The sequence below is a fragment of the Lemur catta genome, chromosome 8, assembly GCF_020740605.2.
Source record: "Lemur catta isolate mLemCat1 chromosome 8, mLemCat1.pri, whole genome shotgun sequence".
NCBI classification, from domain to species: domain Eukaryota; kingdom Metazoa; phylum Chordata; class Mammalia; order Primates; family Lemuridae; genus Lemur; species Lemur catta.
The window spans coordinates 25,850,369-25,869,741 of record NC_059135.1 but is presented as its reverse complement, the minus strand read 5'-3'; the positions used below and the strand labels follow the sequence as shown (position 1 = coordinate 25,869,741).

Below are 19,373 nucleotides of genomic sequence, written 5' to 3'. Positions count from 1 at the left end.
TTTCTCCCAGGCGGTCTAGAGCAAGGATCTCAACAGAGAAACGAGAGCCGAAGCCTGAGCTTGGCTGGTTTTCCATACACAGTTGGTACATTCATTAGCAGTTCCTGACTCCTCTCTGCACAAGTGTGCAAATGGGCAGCATGGTACTTGTTTTTGCAAATCTTCTTTTTACTTTTTTTTTTGAGGGGAGCGGGGCCTTTTGAAAGGCAAGCATTGACACTTTGCACAAAGAAAGAAAATCCCTTGCAACACCAAGGAAAGAATTAAAGGAGCTCTAAGGAATGATCTGGGAAGTTCCACCAGTCCTCATTCACATGGGAAACCATTCCTACGCTTTCCTGCAGCAGATGCGAACAGAAGGAGATCTCCAATTTACTCCTGGTTTGCCCATAGCTCACCTTTGTCAGATCTGACCTGAATTTCCCCTGTAAGATCAACCTTTCCTTCAGCTTGTGGCATGCTGACACTGTTATGAGAAACAGTGAAGCCAACACAGTCCCAATCGCTTCAGCTTTCTTTATTTTTCGGGGCGGGGGGGGGAGCGGAATAGTTTTCTAAATTGGGCTAACTGGAAACAAATGGCATATTTTGGCTATTTTGGCAGAGTTTTCCATTCATGCATCAAAAGACGACACAGGATTTAACCAAGAAATTGTTTAAGAGTGGGTACCCTTATGCCACCATTCTGTGGTAGTGAATAAACTCTGTGTGGTGGAGCTTTTTAAAAAACACGTGTAAATCTCTCCAGCTTGTCCAATTTCCAGCATGTGCAGTATTCTTTCCATTTTCCTTTCATTAATTGAACTGGACAGAATATGAATTCTTTTCTTTATCTGCTCTCTCCAACCCTTCTTCTCATTTAAAAACCCTTTCACTGCAGGACCACTTTTCCCCTAGTTTATAACAGTGAATCTGATGGTGCAAAACAAGAGATCTTTGCACACTGAGCCTCACAGATAAAGTCCGAAGTGTGATGATGAACATAGTTGTGTATCTTGGGTTTGAATGAACAGACACTAAGCTGGAACGACGACTGAAGGATAGAAAAAGATTCCTCTTGTTAAAGTAAATTAATTAGTTGGATTTATATGAGGAGACAGAAGGGAAGAAGTCAGGCTGTGTCCCATATTAATAACTCACTTGGGAGAAGCCAGATTGGATTGAAAGCAAAAGACAAGGAGGGTGGGGGCCCCCGTGCTACCTTATAAGTGAAGTAGCCTCGGTTTTCCTCTCTTTGCACTCTATAACCCCTACATATACAAACACACGTCCTCGTTCCTGACATGAAAATGATGTCATCTTTCTTTTTGACTCACCAACCAGACTACATTAATCCCCCGCAGCGTGAGGGCCAGCAGGAGGCTGCTTAAGGGACTTCAGGCCTGTGAATAAATGATGACCCAGTGGTTAGGGGCGGCAGCCTAGATACATTCAGGATGCATTAAAGCAATTAGCTGGAAGAGGAGTGAGAGCACAATTTCCAGTCCCCAAGCAGGACCAGACCATGCTTGGAACAGGGTGAGGAACTCTACAGCCTAGGGCTGGTAAGAGCCACTTAGCAAAATGGCTGCACATGAAAGGAGCATACAGTCTCACCCTCTTGGCCTTGTTTGATCCTAGTGCCATTAGGAGGGATTTCAGGATCGTGGGAGCCATGAAACTGATTACTTTTGCAAATCATTGTGCTAGAACTGGCCTTGTCACAGGTGATTCCAAATCAAGGTTTGCAAACTGTTACCCCACTGGTGGAATCTGGTCCATGAATGCTTTATGCCTGGCCAGAACATGCACTTTGGGCCAATATTTAAAAAAATTAGGAAACCACAAAAATATAGATTTTTAGATTACCTTGAAAATCCAGCAAGTCTGGATATGCTGGGCTGGCATTCCTGCATGACACTAATCTGTTGGAGCTGAGTACCAGCTTTGCTCTTTAACTGGCCATATGCGCTCCAGTCTGCCACAGTCCCCGCCACTCCCCATTACCTTACTCCCATCCTGCTCCACTCATTTACTTGACCCATTTACATCTACCTGGGCCTCTGTAGGCATTTGAGTTTGTGACCTCTACTTTGAATGGCTGCTGAGTTAGATTAAACCAGAAACACAAGGTCAAATTCTAGAGCTGCCAAGCACATTTTTACGTGAACACTTCTAGTTCCTGCTTCTGAAAAGTTTACCCGTAGCCTTGCATGGGGGCCTCCTATAAACATGCCACAACTCCTTTCGAGTCTGCCACTGCCACAGACACAGAGAATGCAGCTCTGGAATAGACACACTCAGCTATTTTAACCTGGTCAGGGATGGTGGCCATGAAGTAGCCATTAAAACAAAGGGGCATCTGAATATGATTTTAAATTCAGCAGATTTGGGCAGTGTTGATGCCTACCAGAATAAGAACAGCCAAGAATGTCACAAGCTAAATAAAATGCCAGCCAAAGCAGCCTGAGATCCAGAAACTGCTTGGCATATTTTGTGATACTCACTTCACAGTGGGATAAGACGTGAGAAATAGCCCCTAACGTACAAAAACAGCCCAGCTACGGTCCATAGTTCTGATTTCTCTTAATAGGCACTAGAGTCTTTCCATGATGCTCCCTGCTTATTTAAATCAATAAAGCTTTGTCTCGATCTTTATTTCTTATTCAGATGAATTTCCAATCGGAAATGTCATTTAAAGACAAAAGAAAGAGCTCTGATGACAAGGAAACCAAATCACGCTGCCTCTTCTATGAAACTTCCTCCTCCTTCCCGCGCCTCCTCCAAACCCTCAGATGCTTTTCTCACGTCTTGCTTTTAATCTCTCCTCTTCTCCTACCCGGTCACTTAGCCCAAATGGGAAGGAAGTGCTAAGTGGCTGCTCCCTCCTTTCAGCTGCGCCACATTTGGGTGCTCCTAAAAGGCCTCTCCCAGCCTGCTCTTGGCACCAGAGCCCTATGTTAGCAATCCCTGTGCTTCAAACTAAAGGACAAAGCATGCGTTTAAAAGATGGCTGAGAAACCTGTGTGACTACCATGCCCCCCAAAAGTACCTGGTACAGGGTCAGAAAATGAATAATTCAAACTTGCTTCACATGCTGAATTAACCTTGATTTATTTCATGCTTCCCTGCCACCATCACACCGACTTTTGGTTCTCTCCAGACTGGAGTGGGCTGGAGTCATTCAGGTGTGCCTTTTAATCCCCCCTGGAAACTACTTCTGCTCTATTTGGATCACAGAAAGTGAGAGGGGTTGGATGAGCATGCGCTCGCTGCCTGCAGTAAGTGGTGTCGTGTGGAAGCCCACAGTGACCCATGCTTGGGCATCAGCCACACCCGTGTAAAATGACCACCAATGTTCTTCCATTAATATTGACAGACAGAGGCTAAAGCAACTTGAGATTTAGGAAATGTCGCTCTTTTCTATTTTCACAACATTCATTTTTCTTTAAAGAGTCTTTTTCCCCTCAACTTCCTTATATTATCACCAATAGCAACAACCCTCTTCTTCACCCCTCCAAGAAAATAAAAATTCTCTTTTTTGACTCAGCTCTTGGAAGACAAGCAGAGTGGGCACTCCTCTCTGCTGTAGAGTCACCTCATATCCCCCAGTCCGATTACACAGTGTGGCGGTACATCTCCCTCATATGCCAGGCGCACAGCCATACCGGGAAGCAAGGTCTATGCAATCCGAAAGCCCAGTCTGCACCCAGGCTGGACTCACGGGCCCTTCTTCCTGACCAGCCTGGCAGGGAGAGTGGAATCTGAGGAGACATGTGTGCAAGACCAGCTAAAGGAGGACATGAACACGTCTGTGTACATGGTGACGTTTTCTTGGTTATGCTATGAAATAGGTACTGTGTCTCCTAAGGGCAATGTCATCAAAAGAACGTGATACACCCTGAGGCAAAACAAAATCTGAGTTTTGCCTTAAGAATTGGATTCTGTCGGCCCTGCTCAATAGAAATCTCTGAGATGCTGGAAATGTTCTGCATCTGTGTTGTCCAGCATGATGCCACCAGCCACACATGGTCATTGAACACTGACCTGTGGCTATGTGACTGAGGAACTCCATTTTAAATTTTATTTTGAGTGAACTGAGATTTAAATAGCCACATGTGGCTAATGGACAGTGCAAGATTAGATGACAAGACAAATCCCATTCTCTGCTCCACTTGTTTTTTTAAGCAGACCTTAAGTATCTCTATTTCCAAACACTTCCTCCAGAAATTCTCTCAGCCGTATCAACAAGGAAGGAAGGAAGGAAGGAAGGGAGCAAACACTGGGCTGAGCTTCCTGTAGGTACCAGGCCTGGGAAGAGTGCTTTCGCATACCCACCCCATTAATGTTTGGTTGAAACCTTACCACTCTGCTGTCAATGATACCATCCCCGTTTTACAGCTGAGGAATCTGACGGTGATGAATTTTGGTAAATGGCCTAAAGCACAAGATGAGTAGCTGACAGGACTGAAATTTGAGTCTTTGCAGCCAGTTGTATAGTCTTCCCATTACAAATACTTGGTGTCATTCCCAAGGCGGTCCCCATTTCGCAAAGAGGGAAACTAAGGCATTCATTACAGAACAAAGCCCAGGGATAAGTGGTGGGCACAGAAATTGCGGTCTTTGGCTACAAATTTCTTTCAGATTCAAGTGTATGTTGAAAGTATTCAAGGAAGACCCAGCCAATGATCTGTCACTTCTTGGTGTCAAAGGTGCAGCAGGCAGGTCTGAAATGACCGGTTCAAAGTCCCTGTTGTTGCTACTGAAGGATGTTTGAGGTCTGCAGGGAGGCGGAACCTTCTATGAGGCAAAAACAGTGTCCAGAACAAGGAATTTGGAGATACTTTGAAAGTGAAACATCCTCAGAGTTGGGAAAAACACCCTTCATTTGAAATCACTCAAGACTTCAACTCTGAGAGAAAGTAGGAGAATTACCAAAACTTGGGTGAGTCTGGCACCCCTGGCCAAGGTGCTAACCAGGAGGGTGTGAGGAGAAAGCTCTGCTCTGCTGGTCGCCATTCACTCAGGGAGTTTCCTAGAAGGTGATGTTGATTGTAATTAGAGCCTCCTCCCTAAGAGGGGGAGTTTGTCTCAAATCTCAGTCCTGCAAATGCAGCTGGTGGCTGGGAAGCTGCCGCCTGGCATTCTCTCCAGAGAGAGTGTCAGCTGCTCTTGCTGTCTAGAATCATCACTTGGTTCAGTTTCCCAGGGTGGGGGTGTGGGGGGAGGGGAGGACGGCGGCTTGGCGACAACTCCGGGAAGGAGGCGATGACCGTCATGCAGGCGGCTTTTCACAGCGTGTGTCTGCCCCTGCCGGGGCAGCAGACTTCAGTTCCTCCCTGGTCCCTCGCTGGCTGTTCACTTTCTACGCCAATGGGCTCTGAGGTGACAAGTTCAATTCCCAGCTCTGTCAAACCTGCATTTTCTTCCCTGACCTACTTTTCCCACTCTGCAGTGTTGGAACAATGCCTCGCTCTGTTCCCTGTTTAGACCCATCTTTTGCCTGCGCTGGTGCAGAAGCCCGGGCCTTTGCCAGGCTTTTTGCCTTGAATCCCTGACAAGTGTTGATGGGAAAAGAAAAAAAGAGAAGGGAAAAAAAAAAATCCTCACTATAAAACAGAGTCCAGCCCTCCCACAGATGCCCAGACTCCGGAGGGAGTAAAAGCTTCTCCGAGGTAAGGAAAAGAAACCAAAAGGTTGTGCTTCTCTGTTCAGCACCTCTCCCCTCTCCCCAGCCCCCCAGGCACAGCGAGAAGCAACTGAGGCCAGGCCAAGGACACCCCTGACCTCAGGAACGTGAAAGAAGCCTCGGCTGCGTTTCCAGGCTCCACCTGAGGCACCACCATCCAAGACCACTCTCGTCCACACTCCCGAGGCACTCCCCTGGGGTAAAAATGTGAAAATAAAATTCCCAGGAACTTGCTGTTGTTGAGCTGCTACACCAACCCTGGAACCGCTAACTTCTAGATTTATCGTTAGATTTAAAACATTTAATTTAATCTACCACTAGTTAGATTTTTCTGTTGCTTGCTGCTAAAAGCACCTAACTGATACAGTTCTGAAAAAGCAGGCCTCCAGAAAGGGGACGGAATGACTTCTCGGTGTTGGTCACTTCCTCCCCTGCCCTTACTCACCTGACTTACTCGTCTCCTCCTCTGCTCCCCAAGGTGCTCCAGGAAAGACCAATCTGACCATCATCCTGCCTCATTTGCTGGCCTTTGCAATCACTCCCCCTTCTGCTGGAAAATTCCTCCCTGATCTCACATGGCTGCTTTATTCTCACCACTGAACTCAAAAGTCACCTTGTGAAAGCGAAGTCCCCTGACCACACAACCTTGAGTAGCCATCCAGTAACTTTCTGTTCTAGACACTGTTTATTTCTGTCATAAAACATGCCACCCTATATAGACAGCTTAATTGTTTGATCTCTTTCCACATGTGACAGTTGGTCGGTCTTACCTAGAACATCACCTGGCTCATAGCAAGTCTCTAGACACTGGTGGGCACCAAAATTGCCTGCAGTGTTCATGGAGGAGTTTCAGTGGGTCCTTCTCCTTCTTCTCCCCCCCCCCCCCCACCGACTACTTCTCTTCCTCCTCCTTCTTCCTCCTCTGCTTTTCCTCCTTCCTTTCTTCTTTCTATTCCTCCTCCTCCTTAGAATCTGCCTGAGGCCCTCCATGCCTCCGTTGATGGTATGGATGTGCTATTTCCCAAATTAATGTTTCCAAATCATTAGACTCACTACCTGTGTGTGACGTCTGAAACCTCCATTCGAGTGTCTCCAGTGAGGTTGGTTTTTAGGGGTCATTTTAAATTGGGAAGCTTTGATGGAATGACAGCGTGAGGCTGTTTCTAAGCTTCTTGTGTTGGTTTCACTCCATCGCCATAGTGGTTTTCAGTGTTTTAGACATTTTAATCTATGCTTAATTATGCTCATTCCCAGAGGCTCCTTAGAAGCAAATGACACAATTTTTTCAAAAAATCAAATAAATAATACACACGAGTCCTGCTCCTGCTCCTACTTTAGCAGCTGAAGAGAATGGCTGTCATCCCAGGGCCTGAGAAACAGTGGTTTGGGAGAGTCACCACCTTCCCCTCTAGCATTCCCCAGACACTCAGGAAAAATCCTCAAAGTCTGGGGAGTTGGAGTCTCTGCTAATCCTCTGCCCTTGCCCCTCCTCCTGGAATGGAACCTGCTAAACCTGATTGTTTTCTGTGATCAGAAGGATAACTGCGGTTCATCCTCCTTCCAAAGGAGGCAACGTGGAGTCCATCCAGGAGCTTTGGGAAGAGGAAGAAGAGGTTCTCCTGCCACTCTGCAGTACCAACAAGGAACAGTGTAAGGTTGGGGCACTGGACATCCCTTTCCAGGGCAATCAGGGCCCTTTCGGCTCGTGAGTGGAGATCTCTGATTTTGCTTGTGCAGAACCTAGTGGCCCTTCCTCTGCTACACGTTGGGTTGTGCCCTTGTGGTGAGCAGTCTTAGAAGGACTATCACTGAAGGCTCCTCACCCTCATCTAGCCGTGAGGTTGGGATGAGGCCCAAGCTGGGCCAGATTTTCATAGGGGTTTTAATCTTGAACAGAATAAGGACATAAACTGAGGATGACTCAAAACACTCATACTTCCCTGAAGAGCCTGTCCACTACTTCCTGCTACTGAAATTCTCTGATTCTGGTACTTTCTGATACTTGGTTTTCCAGCTTTGGCTTTTACTAAATAACTACTACATATCCTTCAATTAATTCCTTTCTTCCCTTGTGAATTGCCAGATTAATATCTGTAACTTACAACAAAAGGGCCTTAAATTATAGACTTTTTAAACAATGAAGGCTGGAGCTTCACACCTGCTCCCACCGCTGAGGCCCCAGAGTACGTTCATGTTATACGGCCGCGACTAGCTCTGGTATCAGCGTAGATAATACCCAAATAATTTCCCCCCCAGAAAGAATCTGGGTCACTTCTCTCTCTGGTCTGCCACGTAATTCTCAAGTAGACAACACAAATGGCAGTTGCAGAAGCTAAGAGAAAAGGAGTGTTAAAAAAAATTTATCTGTTTTATGAGCCATGAATGAAATAAAGGAAACTGTGTTCATAGCACCTGACTTACATGATGACTGTGGGTCAGCCATCAATATGTAGATAGAAAGAAAATAATTGGCATAAGCTCCTTGAAATTTTTGCCTACAGCCTCCCCAAGGATGCCTTGGGGGATTCAGATAGCATTTGAACAGCCAGGGTTTAGTAATGAGAACTGACATTCTAGTGTGTAGTACAAAAGACACTTCCCTCCTGAAACCATGGAAAGTACTTTAATCAGCCAAAAAGTTGCTACTGTAAAAAAAGAGGGGGAGGGGATAAAATAATCCCCTAGTTCATTGTTTCTCCACCATTGCTATGCCCAGCTCCTACTAAACGCACAAGCCCCCTTGGCATAATCTATGCCTACCTCATTAATGCCATTTGCTCATTGCTATGCCAGAAAACCCAGCTGATTCACAGGAAACCCTGAACTGAAGGTTGCCTGGGTTTCAAGTTGCTTATGCACACAATTCACACTCCATGTGTTAGGAGCTCCCTCCGTTCCTCAAGTCATTCCGTGAGTCTAAAAAGTGGGAAATTGGCTTTGAATTATTTCTGGCTCCTCTCTGACCAGTCAAACCCCATGGTGCCCACAGAATATTTGATTAGTTGCAAACTCAAAACAATCATCACCAAGAAAGAGAAAAGGTTAAAAGCACAAGTGAGGCACTTAAAGTGCGTAGCCTGAGAGATTGGAAAAGGTAAGCTGAGAAAATACTCAGACTCCTCTAGCAGAAGCTACAGATAAAATAAGGCATGTTTCATGCTCAAGGCAGAAAATTAAAAATTGAGCAGGTTCCATTCTGAGAGGTGTATTGTAAGGTGAGGTCTCCTCCGTACACACCCCCTCTGTCATCCTCTCTGATGTCCAGTCTTACCTCCTGGCATGCTGTGTTTTCCTTTGTCCCCTTGCTTTTAGCTGAAGCAAATACCCTGTTACCAATAATTGTGGTTACCAGTGTCATTAACAGACAATATTTTCAAGGCAGGATTCAGAGAAACCTTAGTGAGGCATCGTATCTGAAGACTTTGGGTATATTTGCAGACACCTTTATACAAATGGCCAAACACATCCATTAACACATTTTCAGAATCTAAAAGCTGGAATATGATTGAGGTCCCACCTGTTTCCTAAGGGCATCCTACATTGGCTTACTGGCCCACATGGGATATAAAAACCTGGCCCCCTTGCCCTGATTTAGGATATCTCTGAAAATCCACTCTAGCTTCAGAGTGCCCTGCAGGAAATGGCAGAAAAGTGCTGTCACTGCACTGCAGTGCAACATCTCCCTCTGCTCAATCCGGCTTTATTTACTCTCTCAACAATGGTGGCCCTGAGAACACTCTCCAATAAACTTATTGCATTAAAAAATTTTTCTTAAAGCTAGAATACACTGAAGAGATCTTAAAACTCAAACTCCTACCTAGTCAGTGTAGAAATTCCTTCTGTGACATCCCTAAAGAGAATCAATTGGCCTTCCTTTGAGTTTTCCCAGTCTTTATAGGAGTAAGAGGAGGCAGTGCCACTTCGGGGAGGGCAAATCTATGACACCAGGGATCTCTGACATCTTGGAATTCTGTAAGGGGATGAACTAGTGGCCAGGAAGAGAGAACAGCCTGTTGGCAAAAGGATGGTTCAGTAAATGTGAGTATTGCAACACCAGCAGAGAAAAACCATCAAATAGTAGCCTGGTGCTATGATCTGAATGCTTGTGTACCTCCAAAATTAATATGTTGAAAACTAATCCCAATGCAACAGCATTAAGAAGTGGTGACTTTTAGGAGATGATTAAGTCATGAATGCTGTGCCCTCATGAAGGGGATTAGTGCCCTAATAAAAGAGGCTTGAGGGAGCTTGTTTTCCCCTTCCTCTATGTGAGGACACAGCAAGCAGCTGCCATCTATGAAGCAGAAAAGGAGCCCTCACCTGACACCGAATCTGCTGTTGCCTTAATCTTGGACTTCCCAGCCTCCAGAACTGTGAGCAGTCAATGTCTGCTGTTAATAAATGACATAGTCTAAGATATTTTATAGCAGCCTGAATGGAGTAAGACACTTAGCATTCTTTCCCTTATGAAATCAAGCTAATGAAGGAAAACAGTGGGCTATCCTGCCAAGAGTGGTATAGAAACAACACAGGAAATTTATGATAAAAGGCCAAGGAAATGGGCAAGGAAAAAAAGGAGCCGAGAATACAAGAACACTACAGGGAGAACCATTAAACAAGCATCATGCTCCTGGCTTATCTCCTTTGCACACTGAGCTCCCGCAGGCTTCCAGCAGAGCTCAGCACAGTGAGATTGACACAGAGAGAGTTTGGCTTGTCACATATCTAGCATGGCAGAGAAACATTGAAGGAGAAGCTCTAAAACATGGAGTCAGCCAATTTCTAAAAGCAAATCTGGATGTTAATTTTTGCAGTTACTGTCTGCAGATATGGTCGTCAAATTTTTTATGGTGGCCTAACCTACTCTGGGCAATACTAAGATGGAGAACAAGGGAGCTGATGATGAGTTGGTGTGGGTCTTTTTTGGTGGGAGAAGGAGTTTCAACTGAGGTCAGTACAGCTTGTAAAAGAAAACACTCCAAAAAGGGGACAGGCAATATGCAGGAGTGTGTGACGTGTCCAGAACAAGACATTAGGGAATGATAGGAATCACAGACCTTTGCAAAAAAATTTTCAAATACTTTTCTAGCTAAACTATTATGTTTGTGGCTGAATTTGATTCTCAGACTGCCAGTTTGCACTCCTAGCTCTAAAAGGTGAAGGTCTTCCCAGATAATCTCAAGGAATCTTCTGCTGCTCACACTCAAAAGGTGAACTCTGGTCTCACAGTTAGGCTTCTGTTTTATTCCATATCAAAGAATAGCGCCCCCACCCCCAGTGTTCTTTGCTACTATTCCTATCACCATTTCTGGACCAGAAAAGTAAACTAATGCACCTGTCAAGTGGAAAGGAAGAAATAGACCAAAGTGGAAGAAAATGTTGGAAAACATTAGCAGAAAACTAAGGGCATGATGAATACTACCCCTCCAAGATTTTTTTCAGATGTAATAACCCAGCTATTTATACAGAATCAGACTTGAGCATCTAAAGATAGCTTCCCTTCTTGAAGAAAAGAAAAGCATGAACATCTATTGAATATCTAGACTGTGCCAACCAAATGCCAGGTACCTTACCCCGAGGGGCCCAGAAAAAATTGGATAGGGATGGAACTAAGATCTACATTTTTCCTTTTAGCCCTTGAAGACTCTCATTCTCAGGCCACTGTTCAGCTAATTTTCATTATTCAACAAGTCAATATGCCTAAGAAAGCAGTAATCCAGGAACCAAAGAAATACTCCATGCAGTAAATATTTGAAACCAATAGTAATACACACTAAAACTTTAAAAACCTAAGCTTTAACTGTGAAAATGTGGATAAGAAACTTACTTCTGTTCCCAAAGCTCCTAAGCAAGGCTTTGCTTGACTGATGCCATACACTGTTCTGTTCTCTGAGGCTGGGATCAAAAGTATGTCTAAGCACTATGTAGAGATGGAAGTGGGAAGACAACAAATTCAAAGTCAAAACCAAACAGATAAGACCCCAAAGGTAAACATAGCAACAACAAAAATAAACAAATGGGACTTAATTAAATTAAAAAGCTTCTGCACAGCAAAGGAAATAATCAACAAAGTGAATAGACAGCCTGCAAAATGGGAGAATATATTTGCAAGCTCTACATCTGACAAAGGACTGATATCTAGAATCTACAAAAACTCAAACATATCAGCAAAAAAGAAACAAAAAACCACATCAAAAAGTGGGCAAATGATATGAACAAAAGTTTTTTGAAGGAAGATAGACAAATGGCCGACAAACATGAAAAAATGCTCAACATCACTAATCATCAGGGAAATGCAAATTAAAACTACAATGAGATATCATCTTATCCCTGTCAGAATGGCCATTATTAAAAAGTCAAAAAAACAATAGATGCTGATGTGGATGCACAGAGAAAGGAATGCTTATACACTGTTGGTGAAACTGCAAATCAGTACAACCTCTATGGAAAACACTATGGAGATTACTCAAAGAAATAAAAGCAGACCTAACATTCGATCCAGTAATCCCACTGCTGGGTACCTACCCAAAGGAAATGAAGTCATTTAATCAAAAAGACACCTGCACTCAAACGTTTATCCCAGCACAATTCACAATTGCAAAGATGTGGAATCAAACCAGGTGCCTTTCAATTCATGAGAAACGAAATGTGAAAAGAAAATGTGGTGTGTATATATATATATATATATATTGAAGTACTACTCAGCCATAAAAATGAACGAAATGATGTCATTTGCAGCAATGCGAAGTGAACTGGAGACCATAATTCTAAGTGAAGTATCTCAGGCATGGAAACCCTAACACCACACGTTCTCATTAGTAAGTGGGAACTAAATGCTGGGTACACACGGGAACAAAACAATATAAAGGACATGAGAAACCAAGAAGTGGGGGAGGGTGGGTGTGGGATAAAAAGTTACCTATTGGGTACAATGAACACTATTATGGGGATGGGCACACCAAAAGCCCTGACTTCAGCACTATGCAAGATATCCATGTAACAAAAACACTTATACCCCCTTAATTAATATTTTGAAACAAAAACAAAACAGAGCAAAAAACCAAATGGAGCCATTTACAGTGGGACCACCCAAACTTCATATTGGAAAGGAAACGGAAGATTTTTTTTAACCAGGAAGATCTTCTACAGTGTTTAACCCACTTACTTTACAGATAAAATAACTACAGTTAAGAGTGGTTACATGATGAGACCATATCTTATTAATAGCTAAGGCTACTATAACAAATTACGATAGCTGGGGTGGCTTAAACAACAAACATTTATTTCTCACAGTCCTGAAGGCTAGGAAGTCTAAGATCAGGTGTCCACTGGCAGATCTGGTGTCCGGGGAGAACATTCTTTCTGGTTTGCGGACAGCTGTCTTCTCTTTGCATTCTCACATGGCAGAAGCAGAGAGAGGAAGCAAGCTCTCTCCCCTCTCTTCATAGCAGGGCGCTAATCCAATTCTCGAGGGACTCAACCTCATAATGTAGTTACCTCCCAAAGGCCCCACCTCCTAATACTGCCACTTCGGGGTTAGGATTTCAGCATATGCATTTTGGGGGGACACAACGTGCAGTCTATAACAGACCCAGTTAATGTGCTGATTATTACTTCAGAAGTTGGGAAGATGGCTCCATGTCTCAGCTTCCATTTCAAACTTCAACTCCAATTTATTACATAATTTTGTTTCATTCCTGAAATTATTTGTGCCTCAGCTTCTCCTATATTTAAAAACACTCCTTAAACTCCTAAAACTCTAGATTCACTGATTTCACAAATATGTGTTAAGCACCTAATGTGTATCAATCTCTATTCTAGGTACTGCAGATTCAGTAAAAAAAGGTCAGTGAGGAGTAAGGCAGACAAGCACGGAGCTTCTGTTCCGAAGGGAAGATGTCGGGAAGCATTTGCTGGCCAAGAATATCAAATTTATCAATCTCCTCTTGTTGAAGTGAATTTGTCTGTGTAGTTTAAATCATCTTACTCCTTTACATTTTTACATGAAAAGAACTTGTGCTTTCTTGGGCACTAGGTCCAAAGACTTATGGTTTCTGATGTGTATCAATATTATTGTTATGGCATTAAAAATGACAATGCTAAGGCGGGTCACAGACATCGTTTGCATTCACCCCATGACCTCTGGCCTACAGTAGACTCTAGCAACGTTTGGAATGGATCATGGAGGGGTGCCAGGAGGGTATTAGACACAAACTGATAAAAAGGCAAAGAAAAAGAACAGAAGAGAATGAGTAGAGAGAAACAACCAGGAGGGAGCAAGCTGGCACTAATAAGAAGAGAAAGAAAGAATGTGGAGCAAGGGAATGACATAGAGAGAGGCAGAGAGAGCGTGCTGGGACCGGGTGGAGGCGAGGGAGGCCCCTCGGCACACTATTTGGGGAGGTAAGGAGGTGTCTGTCCTTGAAGTCATGCAAGTGCCTGGATGCCTCGCTTTCCCTACCCTAGTCCCAGCCCTGGCACCAAGGGCCCCTGAGTGACCACATTAGTGCCATCAGTACCAACGCTGGCCTGTAATACATGTAACACCACCTGGGGATAGAGGCGGAAGATTCGAGTTCTCTCTTGTGCGCCACTCCCTCCTGAAGCTGCTCTCTTGTTCCAGGCCACCCCGAGCTCTCTTCCTCCCCACTCGGGGTTGTTGAGCTGTTGAGCACTTGGGGATTGCCACTTATTACATGCAACTTCCCTATCTCTAACTGGCGCATGAGCAGTTTGAAGACAGGTGCCATGTCTAGTCACCCAGAAGGCCAAGGAAAGTGAGGCACGCATAGTAGGTTCTAATTAAATGACCGAATCGTTGATTGATTGGTTAGTTGTGCTGCTACTGCTCAGCTGCAGAGCTAGAAACAGGGCTAATGCACTTCAGCTCATTCTTTGACCCTGGGCCATCGAGCCATGCCTGCAGTCCCCAAGATACAAGAGATGCCCCCATCGTGGTCCCCTAAGCAGCTATATCATCACACACAACAGGTATTGTGGGAAGAGCCAAGTGTGATATTAAGTTGGTGTTAGAAGCCCCAGTGAACAACAGCAGAAAAAGCAGAATATAAAGGCATTCTCTCTGTGGAAAGGACGATGGGAAGAGACGTGAGAGAACCAAAAATATTTCGTTTACTATTATCTTTGCTTTAATAAGAGAATGCCCAGATTGCCACATACCTTCACTCATGGGGGTGGGGGAATCACTGCTTGTACAGCTGAAATTCAAAAGAACCAAATTTCCATAGCAAATTCCCAATTTCCCATTCAGCTAGAATACTCTTGGTTGAGATTTTAATCCCAACATCACAAAAGAATTATAGTCATTGGGTGTTTTTACGTTTTGTAAATGATCCTCTAAGCCCAAGGAGGGGGTTTAAGCACCGTGTGACACCTGCCTGGGGCACGTGGTGTCTGCCCTGGTCCTTCAAGCCAGACCGGCCCCTCTGCGTGGCAGACACACCTGTCCTCTGCAGGCGAGCAGTGAACAATCGCAGGGGGTCTCAGCAACCACCTTCAAACACCACTTACTTGATCTCGACATGCTTGGAGTCTGATGTTATCTTGGCACTGCTTCTAGCCTGCTGGATCTGCAACCCTTTTTAGGCCATGCTCTGCAGTCTCCTGTCTGGACAGGTCTCGCTGGTGTGCTTGCCCCATGAGACGCGCCGTGTGGCTGCTATCCTGACCGTGAATGCAATGACTCACACACTGGGAAGCCGTTTACAAACCTGCAGACAGAATGACTTACCCAAGCGTCAGCTGGTTGGGCACAAGATCTTCACGCGGCTGGCAGGTGAAGCTGGGTGAAACCCCCATCACTGCTGTCATTTACTTCACCTGATACCCCCGGGGGCTGAGGGACCTCGAGGGGGTACACGGTTTCTGCTGCACGGACAGGGTTCAGATATGCATGCAGATCGGGGTGCACCTGATGCAGTGGAAGGAGGGGAGCAGGTAAGGCACGTGGAGTCGGGAAAGAACCCGGAGTGTGAACCAGACTCGGCACCAGGCCCTGAAAATCTGCGGGCAGTCGCGGCTCCAGCTGCAGCAAGTATTTGAATGCTCCCATCCCAGCTGCCTCTCACTTGCGTGCATCAGGGAGAGAAAGGGTAGAAGGTGTGGGGTGAAAGGGCTGTCTTATTAAACCCTCTGATACAGCGGGGCCCGAGCAACCCGTCACGGGATCCCCCCTAACTGAACATGTTGCAGAGGAAGAGCGGCTCTCGTTCTCTTCTTGCCAAAGCTGCCAAGTGGTCAAGCCTGTGCAGATTGAGGAGTCCTGGGGCCGCCTGGAACATCAAGGCCAGCAACAGAGACCTGGGATATGGATGGGCCCATGGAAGAGCCCCCTATGCTCTGGCGATAGGGTACAGGGGAGGGAGAAGAAACTTGGCAAGCTTTTATGGCCTTGGTGCAGATGTGAATATCACATATAGTGGGACCTTATTATTCTTTCTCACCTGCTGGTAAAGCTTTGGGGATCATTTTGTAACACCAGAGTCCCAAATATTCTAGTTCCTTTTCAAGGTGTCTTGAGATATCTGATCTACCAGGACCAGTCCTGCCACCCTGTGTCTGTCCTGGTGATCAGGGGTCACTGACCTGGTACCATCAAGAACTTCAGCTTCCACTGTTGCAGAAGAGGTTCTCTCCCCCATGCAAAGGAATAGGAAGCAGTTCACAGCCACCAGGTCCACTCTGGCCCCTTCACCCTCTTCTGAAGGCCACCTCTGCTACCCAAAGCCTCCCTTTGCCCTAGCAAAGGTGACAGGAAGCCTTTATTCTGCACACACATCCAATCTGAGGTTTGTCATCTGACATGCTCAAATGGGTTCTTAGTGTACTTTGTGCACCTCCAGCCCAAGAGGGTGACAAGTGAACCTTACCATAAGTATCTTTTCATGTTTCTAATCCTCCCAGCCATGCCTCCAGTTTCCCCCCTCGCCCTCCAACTTATAATCTGTTTCCTTCTGTGGTGAAGCTGGGCAAGTCCCGATGCTTGGGGTGGAGAGCCATGAGTCACGGGCGAGACGCTCTGGGAACACCAAGGCCCACCAGCTCACTTGCAGCCCCACACAGCTGAGTGGGAGCCAGCTCTGACCCCAGCGGAGTTCTTCATCCATGACTGGTGCCCTCAGGAATGTGTCTGTGGGAAGCAAGAAAAGTTTCAAATGCAGGAGAATGGAGTCATTGATTTAATTCCTTTCCACACTGGACTGCAAGAGAGTGCCAAAGGCTGCTGGACTACACAAGTTAAGCAGGCAGAGACACAGGCCTGAGTCTTACTGCTGAGTCATTGAAATCTGTTTTAGATCTGGTTTTCTCGGGGTATGGAAGGGAACAAGGCTCCCAGTGGAGATATCATGTAGCTATGGCCTAGAAGTATTGTTTTAGGAGATGAAATTTAGAAAGAATTTGAATATTTTATGCTGGGGAGGTGGTTGCTGAGTGAAATGGTTGGGGAAAGGAAACATTCAGTTCAAGTGATTCTAAAGGACGCTTAGCTGATCTAAATATTTGTCACACTGAATCGCTACTTCCAGCTTCACCTGCCTGAGATCAATATGTTCAAGTCAAATGCATTTACCTGCGTCCGAGTGTGGAGAAAGAACTTCTTAGAACGGAACTGGCAGCTGGGAAGGCGAGAAAGAAGTGGACAGGAGGCCAGGACACAGGAGTTCTTTTCCACTGTGTGTGGCACCTGGAAGAAGTTGTTTATTCCCTGTAGAGTTAGCTCTTAAATTCTGTGAGTCCGTGGTAAGCTGTGTGAATACGGTTAAATACCCAGGACAGCTTATGCATTTTTGAAACAGGTAAGACCTTATCTATTGGCACAAAAGCTTCCTCTTTTTACTTTGGCCTTGAATTTCTCAGGCTGTAGATGCACTACCGTGCACGGAAGGCAAGGACAAGGCTGAGCATATTGTTTTCTTAACATTTTAAGGATTTCCCTTAAGATGCCGATGTCAAGGTCTTATCACTCTGAGTCATTTGAGTTCTATTCAAGAGAGAGAGTGCACTTAGATTTAACCTTGTTTTTCACCAGATGCCTGTTAGTTGGGAGCCTTCTGGTGCTAAAAGTGGCCCTGGCGTTTGCTGCCTTCTGAGGCGAGTTCAGTAGCAGCAGTAGCACCTGCGCTGGGCCCTACCCTGTGTGCACATGTATGCAGGTTCCATCGCGGGCCGGCTCCGTGCGGGTGTGGGAGGATCAGGGAGGACTGCGGCTTCCGTGGCTCCCACTGGCCGCAGATGCGTCTGCACAGTTCTGCAAAGTGGTGCACGCAGGGGCCAGTCCCCTCGCACCCCAGTCACTGCAGCTGTCAAGGACACACTGGATCTTTTCCAGTGGACTGATGGAAAGGCACCTCTGGGCCTACACACGCTCTTTAGGCCTTCGTCTGGGGAGGGGAATGTGGCAAGTAAAAGTGACCACTTCTGTTGCTGTGCTTAATGTGGTAGATTGATTGCAAAAATGCCCTCAGCCCTTTTCCCCTCCCTGAGGCCACACCTTTGCAATGTGACTTTGAACTCCCTCCCATCAATAAGTGGAGTCTATCCCCCGCCACCCTTAAATCTGAGCCTGCCTTGTGACTTACTTTGACCAAGAGAATAGCATGCAAGTGATGGTGTGCCAGTTCTAAGCCTCGGCCTCAACAGGTGTTGAGCACTTGTGCTCTTTCAGGCCCCATGATTACCACGTGAACAACCTTGCCCTGCCCAGGTAGCCCAGTCCTCCTGTCACCACAGCTGATCGCCAGACTGCCTGACATATGCGTGAAGCTTCCCTAGACCACACAGCCCCTCAGCCAAGCTGCCAGCTGACCACAGATACGTGAGTGAGCCGAGCCAAGACCAACCAAGCCAAGATCAACCAGACCTGGCCCAAGTCAGTAGAACTGACCCATAGACTTGTGAACAATAATAAATGCTCATTGTTTTAAGTTACTAAGTTTTGGGGTGACTTGTTACACAGCAATACCCAGCTCATGTAGTAATACATGGCAGGCTGCTGTAATACTACCCTTCAGGCATTCACATACCCACGTGTTCCGCAGATACAGACTGAACTGTTATCATGTATGTAACAGGTACTGTTCCAGGCTCTGTGGACACAATGTCTCTGCTCTCTTACAGTTTACTTTCTAATGAGTGAAGACAAACCCCAAATAAATAAATGAGTGTACAAATAATAAAAATATCAACTAATAGTAAGCAGCATATAGATCATTAAATATGATAAAGAGTAACTATGCAGCTACTTTAGGGTTGGTGGCCAAGGACACCTCACGGAAGACACAGACTGAGATCTGAATGTCAGTGTAAGTGAGCCATGTGAGAATTAGGGACAAGCACTCCAAGCCAAGGGGATAGCAAGTGCAAAGGCCCTGAGGCTGGACTATGGTGTGTCTGAGGAACGGAAAGAAGACTTTGCATCTAGAGCACAGTGGGAAGATGGAACAATGGACAGAGCAGGTAGGGTTTTTAAGCTAAGATAAAGAATTTGGACTTTATGCTAAATGCACTGAGTAAGCTATCATCACTTGTAAAATAGGAGAGTAACGTGACTGATTAATGTTTAAATGGATTGCTCTGGGTGATGGGCATAGAGTGGTTATTCAGGGGCAATCGTGGAGGAACCAACCGAGTCAGTTAGGAAGCTCCTTGCCATGGTTTGGATATGGTTTGTTTGGCCCAGCCAAGT

General features: G+C 45.5%; 1 protein-coding gene across 7 annotated transcripts in view; it reads right to left on the bottom strand.

Annotated features, from left to right (window-relative positions):
* KLF7 (Kruppel like factor 7) overlaps positions 1 to 19,373 on the bottom strand; it is a 401,896-nt gene that overhangs the window by 138,316 nt on the left and 244,207 nt on the right. For 6 of the 7 annotated variants that reach the window (XR_006736993.1, XR_006736990.1, XR_006736991.1 and 3 more), the window contains 2 exons: positions 17,259 to 17,372; positions 15,200 to 16,817 (listed from right to left, as the gene is read on the bottom strand). The gene's annotated coding sequence lies outside the window, so the exon portion shown is untranslated. The remainder of the gene's footprint in view (positions 1 to 15,199; positions 16,818 to 17,258; positions 17,373 to 19,373) is intronic. The other variant, XR_006736995.1, reaches the window with a different exon arrangement.